At 44.3% G+C, this 22,161-nt stretch overlaps 1 long non-coding RNA gene across 2 annotated transcripts; it reads left to right on the top strand.

Annotated features, from left to right (window-relative positions):
- The first annotated feature begins 220 nt into the window (after positions 1–220).
- Positions 221–19,601, top strand: LOC308232412. 2 transcript variants are annotated; one of them, XR_013958823.1, is made up of 5 exons: positions 221–347; positions 578–753; positions 3,395–3,557; positions 11,254–11,366; positions 14,856–19,601. It is a non-coding gene; the product is annotated as an uncharacterized lncRNA (long non-coding RNA). The 2 variants fall into 2 exon arrangements; XR_013958824.1 differs by having other exon boundaries at positions 11,254–19,601.
- Positions 19,602–22,161: the final 2,560 nt, after the last annotated feature.

The raw sequence follows: 22,161 nt of genomic DNA, 5'->3' as shown, positions 1-22,161 counted from the left end.
GCGGGGCGGTGCCGTGAGGGGAGGCGGTGCCGTGAGGGGAGGCGGTGCCGTGAGGGGAGGCGGTGCCGTGAGGCGGGGCGGTGCCGTGAGGCGGGGCGGTGCCGTGAGGCGGGGCGGTGCCGTGAGGGGAGGCGGTGCCGTGAGGGGAGGCGGTGCCGTGAGGCGGGGCGGTGCCGTGAGGCGGGGCGGGCCCGGCCCAGGCGTCCCTGCTGGTGCTGGGGTTTCCGGTCCGAGGACGTGGGCCCAAACTGGGCCGGGCGTGAGGGGGGGTCTTCTGGGAGAACGCAGGTGTCACAGGGAGCCCGAGATTCGGCATCTGAGAGGCAGCCGATTTCGAACAGCCCCGGGTGTGTGTGAGCGGCTCTGCCGAGGCCGTGCCCCAGCAGCTAAGAAAGCGTCCGTGGGGCCGTGTCTGTGGGCCTGACCAGCTGCAGGCCTGTGCTTGTGCTTGCGCTATGGCGTCTGTAGACTGTAAACTGTAACGCAGTCTGCATTGTTTGAAGGGTAGTCTGTTCTTCTCCCTCGATATTACTTCCGTAACAAAAATCTCACACAGGCTCTGTATGTTCATTTTTAGAAGAGTCGGAAATCCTGCAGAAAAAGCCATGCCATTTTTCACAACACACGTGACCAACCGTCTTCTGTAGAAGTGAGCAAGGCAAACCTCTGGTGGCCCTTGGATGCGCAAGCTGATGGTGGGGAGAGGTGGTTAGCGTTGCGGTTGCTGCTTCAGAGAGGGTCAGATCCATAAAGGTGAGAAATACGGATGTTTGCTTATCAGTGTGCAGCATCACAGAGCAGAGGCCAGTGTCAGCTTTGTTTCACAGGAGCAGCAGTCCATCTGACCAGTGTGCCCCTGTGAAATCAATGACTGAACCAATAGCTAGAGCTTCCCACTTCATTCTTGAATACCATGTGTTGCTCTGTCTTACAGCCTCATTCCAGAAGAAAACCATTTCCAGGAGTGGGTGGTTGTTTTGGGGTTTTTAGGTTTGGGGTTTTTTTCAGTTTCTTCCACCCTTGTGTTTTGCTCTGAGTTTTCCATATCCATTTGTTTCTGACATCCCTTCTCTCCTTCTTACCTAATCTGTGAGTATGAGCAGTTAAAGTCAGTAAGTAGGTTCAGACCTTGCTAAAGAGGATGATCTTGGAGTCACTCAGGAGCTATTAAGTTCTTTTTTTAAAATGGCATACATCTACTTCAGCATGGATGAAAGTAAAACCTTACATGTTCACTGGGAAAGGTACATTGCCAGTTATACAAAGCATTAAGCAAATATATTGATTAGATAAGACATAAAAGCAACATATTTCTGAGGTAAATTTTAGAAGAATTTATGTAAATTTCCCAAGTACTTTTGATAAGTTAATACTTGTTAATATAAAGAAGTACTCGATATTTTGTTTTGAATAGTGTCTTCCATCCAACTATGTTCTAAAATATCTCTGAATAATTTAAGAATGTGTTTTGGGTTCGTTTAGAGTACATCTGTGAGAAACGTTAAGGGAATTGGGAGTCTCTTCTTGACAGCTAACTAGACACATCAAACTCAGCTGATTTTCTATTATTTAAAGATCGAGAAAGTAATTTTTCAGGTAAAAGTCCAGAACACTGGAGCAATGCAGTGTGCTGCAATTACTTCAGGAGGATAAAATGGTGTATGCATCAGAGATCCAAACAGAACAGCTTGAAGCCCTCTCTTGCCTACTTCATACATTTGGCAGTAGTCTTGGAACTTATAACGACAATAAAGTAACTGAACCACACTGAAAGAGACTAGTAAACCAAAAGCACTAGCCTTGAAACAAATCTTTCATACTCACCCACACACATAGGCAGGTCTGAAATTCTGCTATTTAGAGGCACTAGCAGTGAAGCAATACAGGATTTAAGAGAACAGATGCTGTACTGCATAACTTTATGATGTTATATTGCACTCTGTCAACTTACTAGAGGGTAAAATGTTATGCAGCTAGTTTTGCATATATCATTCTTGCTATCAACTGTTCTGTCATTTGATTGTGCCCCTTTGTTTTATATAATGCTTCATAGTGGCTTCATAACTGTCCCAGAGTATGCAAAACTCCAGAGTACCTGAGAGCAGTCCATAATCAAGAAACATAATCAAGGATTTCCCGGGATCACCATATGGTTGTTTCTTAATTACCATACTGTCAAAAAGGAAAACTCTCCTTAGTTTGTATAATGACTCTGTACTGAATATCTCCTCTACACTGCAGTAATTATCTTGGTTCAGTTACTCATTTCCCTCAGTCAAAGAAGAAAATGAAGTAAGCAAACCAGGTATGCATACGCACACGTACAAAGTAGCACATGTATAAATACATATTTTAAACATACATTGGCTGAGTGACAGAAAGTCTATGGATATCCAACTTCAAAATACTTGATTTAAAAAGAGAGGGAAAGGCCAGTTTTCTTCGTCACTTCCCTTTGTGGCACTCTCATCCCTCTTGGTGCCAAGGAGGTTTGATTAATGCCAAGAAGTGTGACCCCTACATATGAACGCATGTGTAATCATGTAGCTATTCTGGGAAGCCTGCAGCAGTGGGAGCTGCATGAAAAGTCTTCATTAAAGCCCATGTTGGTTGCAGTGCCACCTGCCAAGATCACAGTGGTCTCACTGAGATAGAAGTTAACTCAGAAAATACAATCTCTGCCAGAGATGTCTCTCAGCAAGCAAGTTCTACAAGTATACACTGCAGCTTGTATACTGTTCTGTCAACATGGACCTATTTATAATTGTACCAAGTCTGCAAGGTATTGCACTCCAAATTTTTTCTATGGAATGCACTATACTAAGCACAGTTTATATACCAGCACAGAGGATTCTTACCAGTACATGTAAGCTATCTTCTTCAAAAGCATAAACTGTCACTAAACTTAGCAAAAGAGGTCTTTGCAGGTTAAAATTGCACATATTTGGGAAGATGGGCTAGTATAACTGTTAGCTGAGCACATGACCCCATCACGTTACAATTTTGTAGTGTGGTCATAACCTAAGGAGGGTTACGAGGTTCATGCAATAAATATGAAGATCAGGCCCGTGTTTCTGAACTGACCGTTCTCTCCCTTTGAAAGAAGGAAGCTTGCATATTTGTGTGTGCCACTGGGTAGATGCTCACTCAGAAAAGCATAATCATATTTCCTGGAAGTTTCAGCAGAAACCCCAAAGAACATGTGAATATGTTCTTGCTTTGTGCCTGCTAATCTCTCTCACATCTAGAATGCATCTTCATAAGATACCTCCTCGGTGAGGATAAATTCTGTATTATCATAACAAAGTAAATAGCTTAACTGTCTCTTTGCCAAGCAGTAGATAATATCATTTCTTTATCATTGTTCTTAGAAAAATGCCATCATATTTTCCAGAGATCTCAGCAAGGAAGTCGAAGACCCTGTGGATATACAGGAATCTATCCTTCAGACTTCAGTGTTGTGAGCATTTGGATGCATTAATGAAACAACATTGGAAGGGGGCAGAGGAATGAAAAGGGAGAAAACAAATAAGGCCACAGTGAAGTCTTTCTAAAAGGTATGATTGCTTATCGTGCTAATACACTTTTGAGGCATCTTGTGTTGAATTCTGAGCAAAAATGCAGGTGACCATAACTCAAGTGTAAAATATGAGTATGTCTTATACCAAGAGAAATCTGCAGTACAACTGGTAGACTGCTCTTACCTGTCTAATCTTTTCCCATCTTGATGATTAGTCCATGAGTTTTATATATATCCATGAAAGCAAGCACTTGTACACAAACCCAAATGATTCTACATTTTACAGTAGTTAGGGGCATGCTGAAGCAGACTCTGTTTTTTGCACTGGCTGAGCTTAGTATGTGAATGAAATGCTGTGTGGAAAGAAGCTGTGACTAGGTAGGAGAAACCCTTAATTGCTAAACCAGAAATTAGACTCCTGGTGAAAATGCTACATCAGTAATGATACAGATGTTGACATCTCCAGAACACAGAACTCTGGGATTCTTGTAACTAATGATAATGTTCAGAAGCATGAACTTGTGAAGGGCCTGAAGAAGACTGCTACATGTTATAGGACTGGTGTTTCTGCCAGCCTCAAACTGCTTTCTCCTCCTTTCCTGTGACATATATATGGAAAAATAGATCTGCAAGGCTCCAAGTGTGCTACTTGCTCAGTAGAGAGGAGCCATGTATGTCAGATGGAAAAGAACCATTAAATCACATTGTTCCAGTAAGCTTTGTGAAACTCAGGCATTCCACTAGCTTACAGACACAGAGCTCTGTTTCCTGGAGCCCTGCACAAGAAAGGGTATTTCTCCAAGGCAATTTTAAACACCTGACCTAGCACATTCCTACAAATATGGAGCATGAACAGGAACTGCAAAGATAGGCACAGATAGACAGCACAGATATATGGCACAGACTGCATTTGTCTTGAGTGGCATTTGATGAAGGATCATTCTTCACTGGGGTCTTGCCTGGAGGACCAGTATGATTTCCTAGGTAGGCTGCAAGCTTACCACAGACTGCCTTAAAAGTAGCAAAGTAAACAGTACTGCATCTTCAAAGCAGGCTGAGATTCAGAGCATTTCCCAGAGCACATTGAGAGGTGAGAAAGTACTGACACATCTGTAGACTACTTATTTCCAGAAATATGACAGTGCCCTGCATGTAAAGTAATAGAGTGATTATGGATTTAGATGAAAGTATAAAACCTGTGCAAAATTTACCTCGTGCTCTCAGTAAAAGACAGAGGACATATAAGCTACTTGTAAGTGCTGCTTTTGAAAGACACCCTCAGAGCACCTCTGCAAATAAGACTGTGTGGTTAAGTCCAGCTAGAACTGAGCCAGAGGTGTTGAGAGCTGAGCCAAACACAGACAGTGAGGAAAGGTAAATTGCAATAGCCCCATTTTTGGCTCTGCTGAGGAGTTGCTTCAGCCTGGCCTGTTCCCTTGCTTTGGGTTTAGGGTTTTTTTTGAGATCATGGAATAGCATTTTAGCCTTAGCACAGCTTCATAAAGCCACTCATGTAAGCAGAAGACTCGCTGTTCTTTAAGTAATGTGCCACTGGAAACAGGTGAGAGGAAAAGCCCTTGGCATCCTAGGAAGTACCACGTTTTCTTATAATTTCTGTGTCTCAAATCAGTGGAGGAAATGTGTGTTTTCAGAAATTGTAAGCAGTATTTGGACACACCAACCCCACTTCATCTCTACTCCAAGACAGTTGGAAGTAATAAAGTAGTTCTTCTTTTCGACTGGAGATTTTCTTAAAATGTACCACATTTTTAAAGCTACAATTAATATTTTGATCCCTCTTATTATTTTCTTAATTTCCCTGTCACAGCCTTGAGGATTCTCCCTTGTTCCCCTCCTAGTGCAGAAATCTGTGTACAAAGTGTATTACTTAATTTCAATTACATGTTAATTACAGAAGACAAGTGGTTACTGAATCTTGCACCATAATTAATCAACCTGATATTTACTTACTACATTGTTCGTACTGGAATAAGCTGTAGCTGGACAAGCAGGGCAAGGAAAGTGAGTGACAGGAGCATTATCATGGCACACTGCCTCCCATTGGGAAAGTTCATCTTCCCTCTGAAAGAGACGCCTTCAGGGATCATGTAATTTGAATTCCCCGTGAATTTAGTGTCATCTTAGCTTGACCAGCTCTGGAAGAACATATTAACCTCCTCTTGTGATTTTCAGAAAACCATTCTAATTTAGCAAGTAATTAAGGGTCACATGTAGGATAAAGAGCTCGATAAGCTTGGATTACGCACAGGAAGCTTTGTTTCCAAGGCAACCCTAGAGGAGGGGGTGTTAATGCTGAGGTCAGTCAGTTAATGAACTGGGAATGGTTACTGGCTGCAAAATGTATTAGAACTGGGGAAATGAAACTAACAATTGCATTACCACTTAATGATTTGATGATAGAAAACAAATGCCTACAAAGCTAGTTCTCACTGAATACTGGAGACAAAGGTTATGGGCAGTGGGACCGTTCTGCTGAGCGAGGTCACGACAAGTCTGAAACAGTGACGCTCGACAAACTTATTTTCTTGTTTTATTTTTTTTAAGCTAAAATTACCTTAGTCATCATTCATGGATTTCACAGCTTCTCAGTATGAGGCTGTCAGTGTTTGCGTAAGGTGCCATTGCTCACAGATTTGGTCCATGCTGGAGGTTCATTTCTTCATGAGGTTAGTCCTGGCAGAGGTTACTACCTGTGTAACACTGTCAGAACAAAATCAGCTTCATGGATTTAGCACACTGAAAAGCAAGACACTAGGCTTCCAGGAGCTCAGGAGGAGGCACACCCTCCCTTAGGGCTGAAGGCTATGGGAACTAATTTCATGGGAGGTTTGACAGGGCAGACACACAGACATCATGGACATGGCTAAAATATCAAAGCAGATGATGTGTAGCAAGCACAAGCTGATCTATTAAAACATGTTAATATATTAAAAGTGGAATCTGCAGCTATAGTTTGGATGATGGGAAGAATATTCTGAAATATTTCACTAGATGGCAAAACATCTTTTAGCACAGTAGAATTTCAAAATAGGATATTTTGACCTTTATATGTTTCATTTTGATAAAAACTTATCTATATGTATAGGACTTTTATGCCTTTTAGTAACTAAATGAAGGAACATTATAGAAATTCAGTATTTTTAACCTTACGAAAACAAAGCAATGTTTTTCTTTCTAATTCCAGAAAAAAATCAGATTTCTGTTTAATTTAAAATTAATCCCCTAAATTTCAGAAATTCCCTTTCCTACCAGCTTTTATGCCTATACAAATACAGAATTTGCAGTGGAAGAGGCTTTTTAACAAGCAAATCAGTTAACATTTTCTGTTAATATGCAGGCATTGCATGATGTAAGAAACATTTGAGAACCAGCACATTATAGAGAAACATAGAGTACAAAGAGTAGGAGTGACCTGTCAGATACTAAATGCTTTCTCAGTTCACTTGTACCATAGCTATCTCGTGTGGTCTCTGAGAGAAAAGAATTGCACAGGCATTTTTCAAAGCTTCCTTTGGAACAAACAAGCATTCTCTACTTCTTGCTACACAGATGACATTAATGTCAGAATCACAGAATCCCAAGGGTTGGAAGGGACCTCAAAAGATCATCTAGTCCAACCCCCCTGCAAGACCAGGGTAACCTAGAGTACATCACACAGGAATTCCTGTCCGGCACTGTGACAGTTCAGTCATTCTTGCACCTGGAATACAGGTACCTCTATCTGTGGCACACTTTTTGCAAATGTGTATCCATTGTGGAGATACAAAGTAGGACAATTTCTGATGCCACCTTATCTCTTTCTTATGTGCAGCCTTGCCATAAAAGCAAGACAGTTTGTGTTCACAGAATCACAGAATAGTTAGGGTTGGAAAGGACCTGAAGATCATCTAGTTCCAACCCCCCTGCCATGGGCAGGGACACCTCACACTAAACCATGTCACCCAAGACTCCATCCAAGCTGGCCTTGAACACTGCCAGGGATGGAGCATTCACAACTTCCTTGGGCAACCTGGTCCAGTGCCTCACCACCCTTCTTCCTTACATCTAACCTAAACTTCCTGGTTAAGTTTGAACCAGTTACCCCTAGCCCTATCATTACCAGTGTTGGACCACCTCTGCTTGAACTGGGGAGAATTCAGACACTCTGCTCTCTCAAATATGCCCTGCAGATCTTTCAGGAAAAATCAGGCTGTACAGAAGGTGAGCTGACAGCCGGTGATGACAGCTCTGTGGGACAGTTTGGGGCAGCAGCTTGCCCAAATACGTTTGCAAGTGGTAAATATGCTGTTGCTCACAGAAAAGTGGGACCAAGGGAAAGCACGTGAATGAGGAGAGATCTGTAAAACACAACCTGTCAGGAAAGGCAGACTTCTTGCATTGGTAGAGATTAGATGAAGGAAAGCTCAGCACAGCCATTCAAACCCTAAAAGTTACTGCTAAAACCTCCCAAAGCAACGATTAAAAAAAACCCCTAACCAAACGCAAACTAGAAGGGAATTAACCTTCTGTGTCCACAGGTGTCTGGAGAAAAATGTAATGGCCTTAAATAGTGGCAAGGAGAATGTGTGCAAAATATTAGTGGGTATTTTTAATTTGTTCCAGCTACTTGAGTATGTGGAGAGAGTCCTGACAGGGCCATAGCATCTGTGCACAAGCTTTTTTAGGAGCAGCTTCCATGCTGCTAAGCATGCCTGGGCACTGGACAGGATAGATTATCTCTCAGTATTTCTTCTTTCCTTCCCAACCTGCCTCCTGTGATAGCTGTGCGTGTACTGTGCGTGGGTTTAGGTGTCTCAATATAAGGACATTCAACTATTAGAGTGTGTGCAGTGGAGAGGCAAGACTAGCAAGGAGCAGCGGAAGTCACTTGATTTGTTCAGCCTGGAGACCTGGTGGGTGCCCTCATCAAAGTCTGCAACTTCCTCAGGGGGGCAGGGGGGGAGGCACTGATTTCTCTTTGGTGACCAACAATGGGACATGAGGAAATGGAGTGAAGTCAGATCAGGGGAAGTTCAAATTGGACGTTAGGAAAGGTTTCTTCACTGTGAGGGTAAGTGGTCCCTGGAACAGGCTCCTCAGGAAAGTGATCACAGCACCAAGCCTGCCAGAGTTCATGGAGCATCTGGACAATGCTCTTAGTCATTAGGTAGTTTTTCTGAGGAGCAGGGAGTTGGATGTGATCATCCTTGTGGGTCCCTTCCAACTTGAGATAATCTGTGATCCTCCTCTGTCTCATACTTACTTTCCTTTTATGTTTTACTCAGTCTAGGGCTGCATAGTGACAACATTCAGCCAGCTCTTCCCTGATTTTATCAAGCATTTTAAAAGTTGAACATCGTCACTTTCCTCTTTAGTGAGGGATCTCCTCTTAACATGCCCTTCTGTGCTGCTGAACGGCTATTGTTGAGCCAAATTTTATTAAAATGAACAATTGGCCCATTCATGTTTATCTCAAGCAGGGATGAGCTGAACAGATTTAAAAACCTCTGAACCTCTTTGAACATTGGAAGTTGTCAAATTTAGAATCTTTTCAATCAAATGACCCAGAAGTGAACCATGAAAAACATGGACGCATCCCTGGCTTTAAACTTTGGCTTCTTGAGTGCAGCCTCTGGGGAAACGGCTCATGTGATCTGCAGCACAGCACAGCTTGAAATGCCCAATTTTCTTGCTGCTACCTCTCCTATGGCTATGGGACCAATCTCTTCCACTTCCCAGATGTCTGTCCCTGACTTTGGGCCTCGCCCCTGCTACACTTCTGTTCTCTCATTTGTTTTACCTCACCTCCCTTCTTTTTCTTGTTTGATTTCTCTGGCATATTTATCTGCCTTCTGATAATAGGCCTTCCCTTAGCAGCTGGACATGTTTTCAGATACTTCATTGTGTAATGCAACACAACTGCCAGTCTCAATGGGGAGGACAATGTAAGGAATAATCCAAATAATCCCTAAAGCATCAGCTGATGGATGGAGAACCATCCTGATTGTTTTCAACACAAGCATGCGCACTGCATGCTTTTCCCCTGTAATTTCTATATGACAAAAGGAAGGGGTTCTCTGATTTTGGTACCTGGAGGAATAATTAGCCAGATAGAAGCCCCCTTCAATTTCTTTTTATTGAGAATAGCTCTCTGAAATAGAATAAAGAAATGTGTAGAATTCAGGGGAAACGAGACACTCGCACACACAGACACATTCAAACCATCCTGAAAGCTACAAAGCCAATTTCAGCCTACATGGCAACTACTTCAGTGTGGGACCACAAAGTTCATATTTTTAGCATCCAGTATTAGCTAAAGGATGAAGGTCATGTGCATTTCCTAAAATTGCATTTTTATTCTCTGTTAGCTAGAATCACCCTAGTGAAGATAAATGAGTTTATATCACAGGAGCCACTTCTCACCTTTGTCTGAGATACTGCTTGCTTTTTCTAGAGTGCTGAGCATGTAAGTAATGGTGCATGCAGTATCTCGGAGAATCATCCCTGAGCGGTCCAGTGTATTCCTCATTACTAGTACACCCGTTTGTTTCAAGTCACCACAAACCAAAGGAGCAGGCTCTAACTGCAGCACCCTGCCTGATGCCTTTGTTACGCACTTTGCAACCACTAAACTGCTCACCACTTAGGCAGGAAAAGAGAAAGTGTCCAGATCCAAACCTACCAAAAAGAGGAGGTGGTTTAAGGCACCTTTAGTCCCCTCTTTAGCAGCAGCTGATGAGATACACCATTCCATGGGCGCAGATAAGGGGTGTTTACCTTTCTCACTCCCTAGGCCTGGTAGAGCTGCATTCATCCTCTTCGTGTGCCCCCAAGCTGCAGCTGATGAAGCAGCAGGCATAGGGAAGAAGCCACCACTCAGCCGGAGTGAGAATACTAGGAGCTGGGGAAGGACCCCAGCCTGCCTGCCTCTTTGTTCCTTAAGAATAGGATCACCTTCACCTTCAGAAAATGAAGGTCATTCCTATTTCAATTAGTGCACAATTGGCCATGCTCATTAGGAAGGGAGGAGGCCTGGGAAGCATCTTTCCCATCAGCAATGGCAAGGCAAAAAGTAAACTGGAGGAGGAAGTAGAAAGAGGGTAGAACACGTTTAAGGATTACATCTTGGCATGCACAGCATGCAATTTCACAACCCATGTCACACTGGCTTGTGGTAAACCAGAAGCTATTAATCCCATGGGAAACAAAGGAAACCCGAGGAACTACCTCCTGCAAGTATTCTGTGAGAACACAGCAGGCAGCACTGATGGCAGCGCAGATCTCTGCAGGCACAGCAGATCTCTGCAAGCACAGTCGTACCTGCCTTGGAAAACACATGACGGTTTTTTAAGTGCATGAATCGCAAAAGAAAATCAAACAACAGCAACAACAAAAGATACTTGCTTAATTAGCCTTAAGGGATCCAAACTTTTTTCCAGCTCTGCATCTTCTGGGACTTCTTAAAGCAACAGGATCTGCTTTGTTACCTGTTTTATAGATGGATGGCTCTAGGAACACATGTTTAGAGGAATTAATGGTAACTTTGTTCACTAGGAAGTTTCTTTCTACCAGCCAGCATGTCGTTTTCATGACAACCAAAAGAAAAGCCAGTGACCATGCATTAGAGTGAAAAGAATCTGGTTTAGAATGTGAATAGGGGTACAAATTACCAAGCATAAACACATCCCCGAGAAACTGGCTGTTTGCAAACTAATTGTTTTTTCTAACTGCAGTTATACACAGGCAGACCAGGGAAAAGCCCAAGAAAACACCAGAAATGAGGAAAGCGGGAGCCCTGACTTCATTCCTCTTCAGCATAAATAGATCATCTGAGTTATCTTAAAAGGTGCGTTATCTTCCTATAGGTTTTTGACTGTTGGTTTCATAGTTTCCAGTATGCAGCTGCTCAGCAGATGAGTTTTGAAGGATTTAGAGAATTGCCTGGTGGTACTGAGCCCATGACAGAGAGAAGAAACTTGTTATAATTGGGCAACCTCTCCCTTGTTGCCCAAAGGCATTATTTACTTGTAAAATGCAGCCTCACAGATACTGAAAAAGCATTCTGTGCCCACATGTGTGTGTGGCTACATGTAAACAAAATCAGAAAGGACAGAAGACTATGTTTAACAGTCAGTTCTGTGATTCTGTGTGTTTGCGCTGTGTGTTGCTTGTATCCCAATTTAAAAACAAAGATGTTTATGAAATTACTTTGAACCTTTCCAGCCCAGCGAGGCTGTGGTTTCACAGGGTGCAGCCTGCATGGCAGATCTGTCAGGCATTGCTGCCACCTCAGTGCCATCTGCCTCATGGCTGTGGTGCCACATCACCGCAGTGGGTGACAGGCTGCGTAGCAAGGTCTGGCCATCACACCCAGAAAATGCTGGCACTGCTCTGAGCCGTGAAGGTGGCCACAGCAAGCGACTTGCCTGTGAGCAGCAAGGTGGGGTGAGATGATTCATAGAATCACAGAATCATAGAATAGTTGGGGTTGGAAGGGACCTTAAAGCTCATCGAGTTCCAATTCCCTGCCAAGGCCAGGGACACCTTCCGCTAGCCCAAGTTGCTCAAAGGCCTGTCCAACCTGGCCTTGAACACCGCCAGGTTCGGGGCAATTCAACCTACTAGCCTGCCTGTATAGAATCATAGAATGGTTTGGGTTGGAAAGGACCTTAAGATCAAATAGTTCGAACCCTCTGCCGTGGCCGGCGGGGTGTGCGAGCAGGGGGGTGTGCAGGCAGCATGGGGCACAGGCACCAGTCTGAGGTCAAAGAGTGCCAGCCAAAGCAGTGGGCATTAATGTATTTATTGTTGGTATTGCCCCTTTTTTCACAAACTCATATCCTCATGGCTGTGTACTTACATTCAGTCATTTCTCTTCACGTTTTTGTTTATACCAACAGGAAGGCATGCCTGTATGTGTGTGTGTACACAGTGGTTTGGTGGTTTTGAGGCTGGTCAGGGGTTTCTGTGGGGTTTTGCTCTCCAAGGCCTCATTAACTCCGCTCATGCTGCCTCACTCTGGTTGCCAGTGCTTAAGCAGTGCTTTTTAAAAAAGCAACCAATTAGCACCTCATCAGCTCCAATTAGAGGAGACAAAAGCAGTGTAAAGATAACTCAATGAGAGGGGGTGGCACAACATCATGTAATCACTTAAGACAGCGGTGAGCATTCACTGCTGGCTGTGCCGGGCCTATTCACCTTCTTTCCTTCTCTCTGGATGCATTTAAGACCTTTTTTTTTCTGGGAAGCCGGGCCTCCCAGGAGTCTCAGAGTCTCTCATTCAGGGCTACCTGTTTACAGCTCATCGAACAGAAGGACCTAAACAATCCTATATTGTACGCTTAGTGCTTCCTTAAACTTAGGCCTTCACAATGGCATGTTTTCAGAAGCTGGGCAGAGTAAGTTAAAGGCTGGCTTTATCCTCATTAAGTGTTCTGCTTGTACTGTCTTCTAATTACATGGCAGGGCAACAATGTACTTTTTTTTTCAGTGGAGTTCTTTGGAGCAGTTAATTTGGTGCCTGTACTAAATGCCCCAAAACATTAATTAGTGTGGAAGGAACCCTAATTTCCTCGGTGGCTTTCCTCTCCATTTACTTCCCTTGTTTTCACATAGGCTTGGATGAGCCTCTATAATGAAATTACCTCATTAATGCCTTTTTTCTTGCAGAGTAACTCATTCAAGATCTACCATTTAGTTTTAATTTAATGCTGTCAAAAGCAAAAGGTGCATTCATGTCTTTGATTAGTGCATTTTTTTCTCTGTAAAGAGTGGACAGATTTAAATTATTAAGATGGCAAGTAGAGAGTTATAATTGGATACAAGCAGCACTTCAGTGAATATTAAATGCTTTCAAAGCCTGGCCTATGTGGTCTGCTGACTATTAACTGTGTCCAGTGAGTTATTTTGTGGGTTTTGAATTAACGGCACATTAGCTACTGTGAAGCAAATTAAGTTTAATTTTGTTTATAAAAACCAGTGAAATTGCATTTATCAACATGACATTTAGTTGTAGCAAAGTTCAGTTTTCCCCATTATCCTATACTGACCTCATTGCTTGGTTAGTATTGATAACATAAGGTCTCATCCTGTACCTCATGGTCATGTGAAGTCTAGCTGGAGGCTTGCCTCTCTATGTCTGGTACGATAAGGCCTTTTATTTGCAAGAACTACTGAGTTCTAAGTATTGTCAAACAGAAACCACCTTAGCCTCGTTTGACCGTGCTGGGTACACTGGCACAAAGAATGTCTCCTGTTAATGGTGAATGCACAGTTACAAACTGGTTCGATACCAGCAACTGAGCAGGCAGGATTTAACATCTGATCCTTGATCTTTAATTCTTTCTCTTCTCTCTCCTTTCATTTACAACTCATGTCACAGGATATCTAAGATGCATTGGAGAAATGGTAATCTCCAGAGACTGGAGAGCAATTTCCAGTCTGTTTGGCATGTGCATGCTATAGTTTATTGCGTGGCTGCAGTGCTCCCCAAAGTAAAAAATCAGTCCCACAGATGGGCACAGGACCTCTGGAGGGCTCTAGTGCAATCTTCTCCTCAAAGGAGGCACAGTCACATCAGCTTGCTCACAGCTTTGTCCAGGGCCTTTACATATCGAGCATCTCCAAGGACAGAGATCCCACAACTTTTCTGGGCCCTTGTTCCACTGTTTACCCACCTCCATAGGGACATTTTCCTTAGGTAATTATAAGGAAATTACTGTGTTTTCAATGCAAGCATTAAATATGGTAACATGACGTGACAGTGTTTTACAAATACCATAAATTATAACTTTATTATAATGCATTACATACTACATTTATTATAAATATTTGATATATTCGGGGCATATTATATATTTGTACAATGTATTACACAATTAAGATGTGATTGTGTTATTATATTATTTAAACAATACAAAGTGCGCAGGTTAGCTTTGCCAGGTTACTTTTCCCTAGAATATGCTATTCAGGTCTCACCTTGTGTGAAGTGAGAACTCGGCTGGGGTGCCTGCTGGTGGCAGAAGAGAAGTGACAGATGTCACTCCTGCAGTTTCATGAAAAAAATCCCTTCAGCTGCCACCCTTGCAGCACTTTGGGACCAGCTTATTTGGCCTTTTGGTTCAGATGGTGCATTGGCTACATCTGTGCTACAAATCAAAGTGCCAGGAACTGCTTTCTGCCGTGTGTCCATGCAGCACAGACCACACATGTCCCCATTATCTTGCTCCTAACTCTGCGTTTCCACTGGTTTTAATGTGAGCACTATCTGGCCTTAAGAGATAGAAGACATAGGGGGGGTTGATTTGGTTTTTTTCCTGCATGTGTGCTTTTCCAGTTCAGAGTGCCTGAGACACAGAAGACGCTGTAAGCTTGAAGAGTGTGCATCGCCTGCTGCGCAGTGTGGGGTTAGGGTGTATAATGTGGTTTGAAGCATAAAACCTGGAGAAGAAGGCTGCAAAGAGTCCAGGGAACCAGTTCCGATATAGTCTCAGCTGTTCTGTCCATGGTAATGAATCCCAGAGTATGCTATTGCTTTGTGGTGCACCAAAGCCCTCTCATAAACTATTTAGCAGGGCCCAAAACTGTGCTAGCAGTTATGCAGTGTGAGTGGCTGGGGTCCGAAAGCTAAGCTAGTGCTCTGGGTTTGTCTTATTCTGCTGTGAGAACATACCATAAAGTCCTGATTCTGTTCTAGGTCAGCTAGAATAAGAACAGCGTAGGTGGCTTAGGAGGAGCTAGCTCAAGTCCAATAATGATCCAGATAATCAGTGTTTCTCTGTGACACATGGAGACCCTGGTCCATGGAGTTTTCTGAGTGTAATGTACACCATCAAACCTGAGCTTCTCCTAATATCCAACAGCATTTTCCCCCAGGTCCATATTAGTCCAGTGACTGAAGCATATGCTGAAGAAGTGAGACAGCCAGTCGAATTCTCTCTTCATTTCCAGGAAGTATGTGCATTTCAAATCATCACACCATGTCTTTCTAGGAGGAAATTGAAGTTATGGTTCTTGTTACCCACTTTCCCTCTGAAACATGGCATTATGCAGAAAAAGAGTCAAAACAGGCAAGACCCTCAGGCTTGGAGCCAGAGGTGCGTTTGGTCTCTACTCCAAGAACTGTCCCTGTATTTTATACTTGTATGTTTATTTAATACAATAATATAATACTAGAAACAGAGACGAGGGAACAGGAGTTCTCTCTCCAAGATGTATCCCTTGATACAGGATACCATCATCATAGGAGTCACGTAAAGAGCTCAGCTTCTGCTCCTTTTATTCTGGGGAGGAAGTATCAGCTCTGAAGAGCAGGTAGGGAGCCTGATCCCCAAAAGAGCGAGTTGTATGTGGTCAACCCAGGAGTAAAACTGAGTGGCTATTGATAGTGGCTCAGTGAAAAACTGAGCTTAGTCTAAATGTTGATCCCAAACCTGATTTGCCACAGTCTGAAGTGGGTGGGGCACACGGATGTGATCTCTGATGGGTACCTGTGCTCAGGCAGAAGGCTTAGGAAGATGAAGCACTAAGTATGAATAGCAAGAATCACAGTAAAAAAACCACAAGGATGAACTAAGTGAGTTCAAACTCATTATCGTTCCTTAGTGAGAATGGAATAAAAAGTAACAGCAGAATCTGGATATACGGGGCAGACATAAGGAGAGAAATGAGGAAAAGGTGTATGTGGGGTAAAAGGCCAGCAGAGCTCTCGAGCAATAGGCTGGGCCACAGGGGTCTCAAGCAAAGCTCTCGTGTTGCCCAGGAGAGATGAAAGCACAGCAGGGTCATCCTGGATCTGTCCTTGGAGGTCCACAGCACAGACACTTTGAGGGAGGAGCGCAGGCAGGGCCTCACCGTGCTGCCATGCCATGCTTGGCAGCAGTGGCACACTCCTTGACAGCTGCCGTGTGCTCCCACCTTTGTGGCATTACACTGATTGTGAGGCCAGGCAATTAGTTAAGTTAAAAACGGCACTCCTCACTCATTGACAGGTTAGTTTTAAGTTCCCTGTTGGAGTTCATTGTGCTGTCCTCCCCATCCATCTGCTGGTACTGCTGGGCAGGACGGAAGCAGAAGGAGGAGCAGAGAAGGATGAGAGCGGCTGAATGTGTCCTAGCCACTGATGGAAATGCTAATTTCTGCTTGAGTGGTAAACAGTTGAAAGCAACTTGAAGGAAGGATGCTCCCCTGAGGAGCATGTCTTTGCCATCCATTTATCAAGAAGGCTTCTTAACATAGGCAGACAGTTGCTAAACCAGAGAATTAACTACCCACTGATGAACAGTTATTGGTCAGAGCTCTTCAACTCCAGACCATTTGTTGTACTAACATCACCCGTGCAGGTGCGACCCCGGTGCCAGAGTGCCCTCTTTTGATGTAATGTGACTTTCAGAGCTGGAAGGGAACCATACACAGCAAAAAGGCTTGACAGCACCAAAAGGTGACTTTTACAGTGGGAAAAGTGGCATGTAACAGGGGTGACTGAAGAAGCCAGGAAGGTGAGTTACAAAGCATGGATACTGGAGTAACAGCACAAGAAGAATCAAGAGACATGTGCAACCGTGGGGCGGAAAGGTGAGCAAGCAGAATCTCTTTCTGCATTACTCTGGCCAGAAAAGCAGCCAAAATGTAGTATCAGTAGGCTGTAGCATAATGCATTGCTCAGGCATAGCAGAGTCTGAGAAGGACAGTGGGGTTCCTGTCACTGAGATATCACTGAGGAGGGTAATGAGAGTTAAACAGAACACCAAATTTATCTACAGGCCTCAGGAAAGAGGACAAAAGTCAAACATTCGCAATGAAAGAATAATATCTTTGTGTGCAGCCTGCACTTCACTCTCTGGATCACAAGAATCATCTTACTTGGATACACTTACCTACCTCTCTCTGCCTTCCCCTTAACCAGTGCCCTTTTAAAGGCTTCTGAAGTCAGATAAAGACCTGCCCTGGCAGAATCTTTCCTTCCGTCTGCTGGGACCCTGGGCAGGATGTACGCTGCATGATGCACACTGCATGATGCATGTGGTCCCTGAGCTGGTGAATTCCTTTGTATGACCTGGGGCTATGCAGAATACCTGGTAATGCCTTTTATTCAGTTTGATCAAAAGAACCCTGACACAGCCAAGCAGTTAGCTGAATGAGCATTTCACTATGAATAGCACAAATATTTGAATTCAAGTATATGTCAACAGCATTCGATTGAAACCTTCATAATGGAGGCCTGTAGGAACTGAAGGCAGATGAAAGAAGAGGAAAAGGTTCTTTGTAGGGCTAAGTTAGCGTATTAAGAAAACCCTGGTTCTTGTAAACACGTCAGCTGTGTTCTGCATGAAGCCAGCAACATGCAGACGCTAATATTCTGTGTCACATTTAACCCCTGCATCACCATAACATTAAGGTGGTTATGGTGGAAGCAGGCTGAAAATTCACATTACCTACTAAAAGGTAGTCATGTCAAAGAATGAGGTCTGTCTGCCCAGAACTGCTGGTGGGCTGAATGCCTGCAGGAAAAGAAAGCTAGTGGTTAATGCAGTGCTTTGGTGGAAAGGCTTTATGTGCCACTCATGTCCACAGTTTAAGAATTTGCATGTGAAGTACAAGAGGGTTAATAGAAGCAGCAAGTAAAATCCATCATGCAAGCTGATGCAACTCCGTGCCTCTGGGTCTAGCCTAGTGATGGGGCTGGGGAACATTTGGCAAGCCACGCAGACCAACACTGGAAGCAACATTCGGCTCTCATAAAAATACAAATAGCACTAATGGCCTCATCCTGTTCCCATCTCTGGCTGATCAGGATGAAGGCCTGTTAGCATATATAGGTGGTGAGTCTGTCCAGCAGGTGGGCTTAGACACTCGGTCTGTCTCATAGCTTGGGTGTCCAGCACCCCCTGCTTTGCACACATGATGTCAATCCACTGGCAGCTGGCCTGAGACACAGTTTACCCAGTAGCTGGTCCCCAGGTGTCCCCAGCTGCTGGCACCTGGGTACACAAGCCCGAGGCTCACAGTCCCGGTCTGGATACTGATACTGCCCTCTCGCTGTGGATCCTTCAGGCAACAGCGCTTAGACACGCAGTCTGTCCACCCGGTACCTGGCACTGGAGTCTTGCTCTCCCCGCCTTCTCCTCACACAGGGGCACAGACCTGTGCAAACAAATGTCCTGGTCTGTGACAGCTCCTTCAGTGCTCGCCATTCACACACAAGTGCCAGGCTCACAAGCCACTCGAGCTAGGCCTGGGCTGAGCGGGCTGTGCATTGGCTAGTGACCACACACTGGCAGACACCCCTTGCTTGCTCCTGCTGTTGGCACCAGCTGGTCCTTATGGTCTGTGCTGAACTCCAGCTCCTGGCACATTGTTTCTCTCATTCGGAAAGTACAGAGCAGTCAGTCTCACCTCTGTGCCTGGCAGGATCATGGAGCAGATTCTCCTGGAAAGCATGCTAAGGCACATAAAAACCAACAAGGTGGTTGGTGACAGTGAACACGGCTTCACTAAGGGAGAATCCTGCCTGACCAATTTGCTGGAGCTACAGGATAGGGGCAAAGCAGTTGGCGTCATCTACCTGGACTTGTGCAAAGTGTTTCACACTGTCTCGCACGACACCTTGTCTCTAAACTGGAGAGACATCAATTTGATAGATGGACCACTCAATGGATAAAGAATTGGCTGGATGGCTGCACAGAAAGAGCTGTGGTCAGCAGCTTAGAGTCCAGCCGGAGACTGGTAATGAGTGGTGTCCCTCAGGGGTCAGTGTTGGGACCCATCCTGTTCATGGCGTTTTATTTTATAGGTATAGCTAAGTTTTTAGTTCTGTGTGGTGTCAGTATAGTTAGCTTTTGAGCACCTAGATGGCAATAGAAATGCAGGTAGAAGCTGATACTTCAACTTGGATTTTGTTTGACTGTATTTTCCATTGGAGTGTTGATGGCATGTTGTCTTGTGGCACAATTCACCTTCTGTTTTGCAGTCTTCAGCCTAGGACCTCCAAGTAAAAACAGTTTGTCCTTCTAGAAAAGGTCTAGTCATTCATAGGGTTGAGGTCCTATGGACATGACCAGAATTAAAGCCAAATTTCTCTTAACGTGGCTGCTGTGGTTCTTTGCTCTCATGACTTTCTCATCACTCCCTCATGGCTGAGAGCTGTGAATCACAGTTCTTCTCTTCCCCATATTCAATTGTATTCTTACATTCTCTTCCATTAGATTGTCTCAGAACCTCTGCTCTTGTACTCACTCTCATTCTGAAGGAAGGTAGGAGACAGGGAAAGGAGGAAGGAGGGAAAGGAAGAAGGAGGGAGGCAGGGAAAGGAGGAAGGAGGGAAAGGAAGAAGGAGGGAGGCAGGGAAAGGAGGAAGGAGGGAAGGAAGGAGGGGAAAAAAGGAAGGATGGAAAGGAGCAAAGGAGCCATTTATGGCCATTTCTATCCTATTTTTGCCCCTTTCTTACCAGTTTAAGCCAGTTTTTTGGCTATTTCTAATCCATTTTAAACCTTTTTTTCCCATTTCTAAACCATTTTTGGCCGCTTCTAACCCATTTTATGCCATTTTTTGCCATTTCTAATCAACTTTTTTACCATTTCTAAGCCGTTTTAAGCCATTTTTGGTAATTTCTAACCCATTTTAAGCCTTTTTTTTTTTTTTTGAAACACATTTTTCCCATTTCTAGCTCATTTTAATGTGGTTTTTTTTTTTTTTTGGTATTTCTAAACTGGTTTTGGAAATTTCCAACCCGTTTTTGCCAAATTCAAACCCATTTTAACCATTTTTTGGCTTTTTCTAATGCATTTTTTGCCTACTTCTAACCTGTTTTAAGCTTTTATTGGCTATTTCTAAACTCTTAGCCATTTCTAACCCATTTTTGGCCACTTCTAACACGTTTTAAGACTTTTTTTTCTATTCCCACTTCATTTTGGCCCATTTCTAACTCGATTTAAGCCACTTTTTTCTTTTTCTAACCCATTTTTGCCCATTTGTCACCAGTTTTAAGCCATTTTTGACCATTTCTAACCAATTTTTTGGCCACTTCTAACCCGATTTATGCCTTTTTTGGCCACTTGTAACCCGTTTATGTCCAATTCTAACCTGTTTTAAGCCATTTTGGCCATTTCTAAACCATTTTTCTTCATTTCTAACCATTTTTTTGCCACTTCAAGCACACTTTTGCCCATTTCTTACCTGGTTTAAGCCATTTTTTTTCTGTTTCTAACCCATTTTCCCCCATTTCTAACCTATTCTAAGCCATTTTTGTCTATTTCTGCCATTTCTATCCCATGTTTGCCCATTTCTTAGCAGTTTTAAGCCATTTTTTGGCTATTTCTAACCCATTTAAAGCTTTTTTTTGGCCATTTCTGTCCCATATTTGCCCATTTCCAACCCATTTTAAGGCATTTTGGCCCATTTCTATCCCATTTTTAGCCACTTCTTACCTGCTTTAATCCATTTTGGGGCATTTCTATTCCATTTGTGACCATTTGTAATGTGTTTTAAACCATCTTTTCCTTTTCTAACCCTTTTTTGCCCATTTCTTATCTCTTTTTTGGGACGCCTAAAAAGAAGTTACTAGAAGAGACTAAAAAGCAAGGACAGCTGAAAAAAACATGACTGAAAAAGTGAATGAATAAAAACGTGTAAAGAGAATAAAGAGCAAAAGGAAGAATGCGATTATAAATTCCTGCAAAGCAAATACAAAGTGATAAAAGTGAACAAGCCTGAACGAATCTCCAGTAAAAGTTCCCTTAGCAACTTAGCCCCAGCCCCAATAGTGCGAAGTCTTCAAGTCCCGAGGCGGCAGTTGGTGTCGCCGGAGGCTGTAAACCGGGCTGGGAGCGGCCGCTGCTCTCAGCCCGTTGCCTCTTCGGTACCGAAAAGTGAGCGTGTGCTGCCACCACGTGTCCAAACATGGGTACTGCAGGTAATGGGGGGGGGGGGAGGGGGGGGGGGGCGTGGCGCTGGGCACCGCTCGCTGCTGTTATCATGAGTCCAAAACTGCAGGTGATGGAGACGAGAGGGGCCTCAGAGTGGGGCCGGGCGCGCGTCGGTATCACCGTCATGCGTCCAAAACTCGGTACTGCAGGGGGTGGAGATTGGGGGGGGCAAAGGAGTGGCTCAGTGCAACGCTAGCTGCTGCCGTCATGTTTCCAAAACTCTGTACTGCAGGTGGCGGAGCCACAGTGTGGCACCGGAAGCAGCTTTCAGACACTCCGCGGCCGCCATTGGCCGAGAGGCCTGTCAATCACTCGTAGCCCGGCCTCTCTTCCGGTCTCCTTCGGCTCTGCCCTCCGCGGTCGCCATTGGCTGAGGCGCCCGTCAATCACTCCTAGCCCCACCCCTCTTCCGGTCTCCTTCGCCTACGCCCCCCGCTGTCGCCATTGGCTGAGGCGCCTGTCAATCACTCCTAGCCACGCCCCTCTTCCGGTCTCCTTCAACTACGCCCCCCGCTGTCGCCATTGGCTGAGGCGCCCGTCAATCACGCATAACCACGCCCCTCTCCCCGTCTCCTTTGGCACCGCCTCCCTCGTTCTCCATTGGCTGCGGCGCCTGTCAGTCACTCCTAGCCCCGCCCCTCTGCCGGTCCTCTTGGCTCCCCCTTTCTCCATTGGCTGATTCCCTTGTCGTAGCCCGGCCCTCCCTCCGCTGTGATTGG

This window comes from Psittacula echo (genome assembly GCF_963264785.1).
Source record: "Psittacula echo genome assembly, chromosome: Z".
NCBI lineage: Eukaryota > Metazoa > Chordata > Aves > Psittaciformes > Psittacidae > Psittacula > Psittacula echo.
This window is presented reverse-complemented; position numbering and strand designations above follow the sequence as displayed.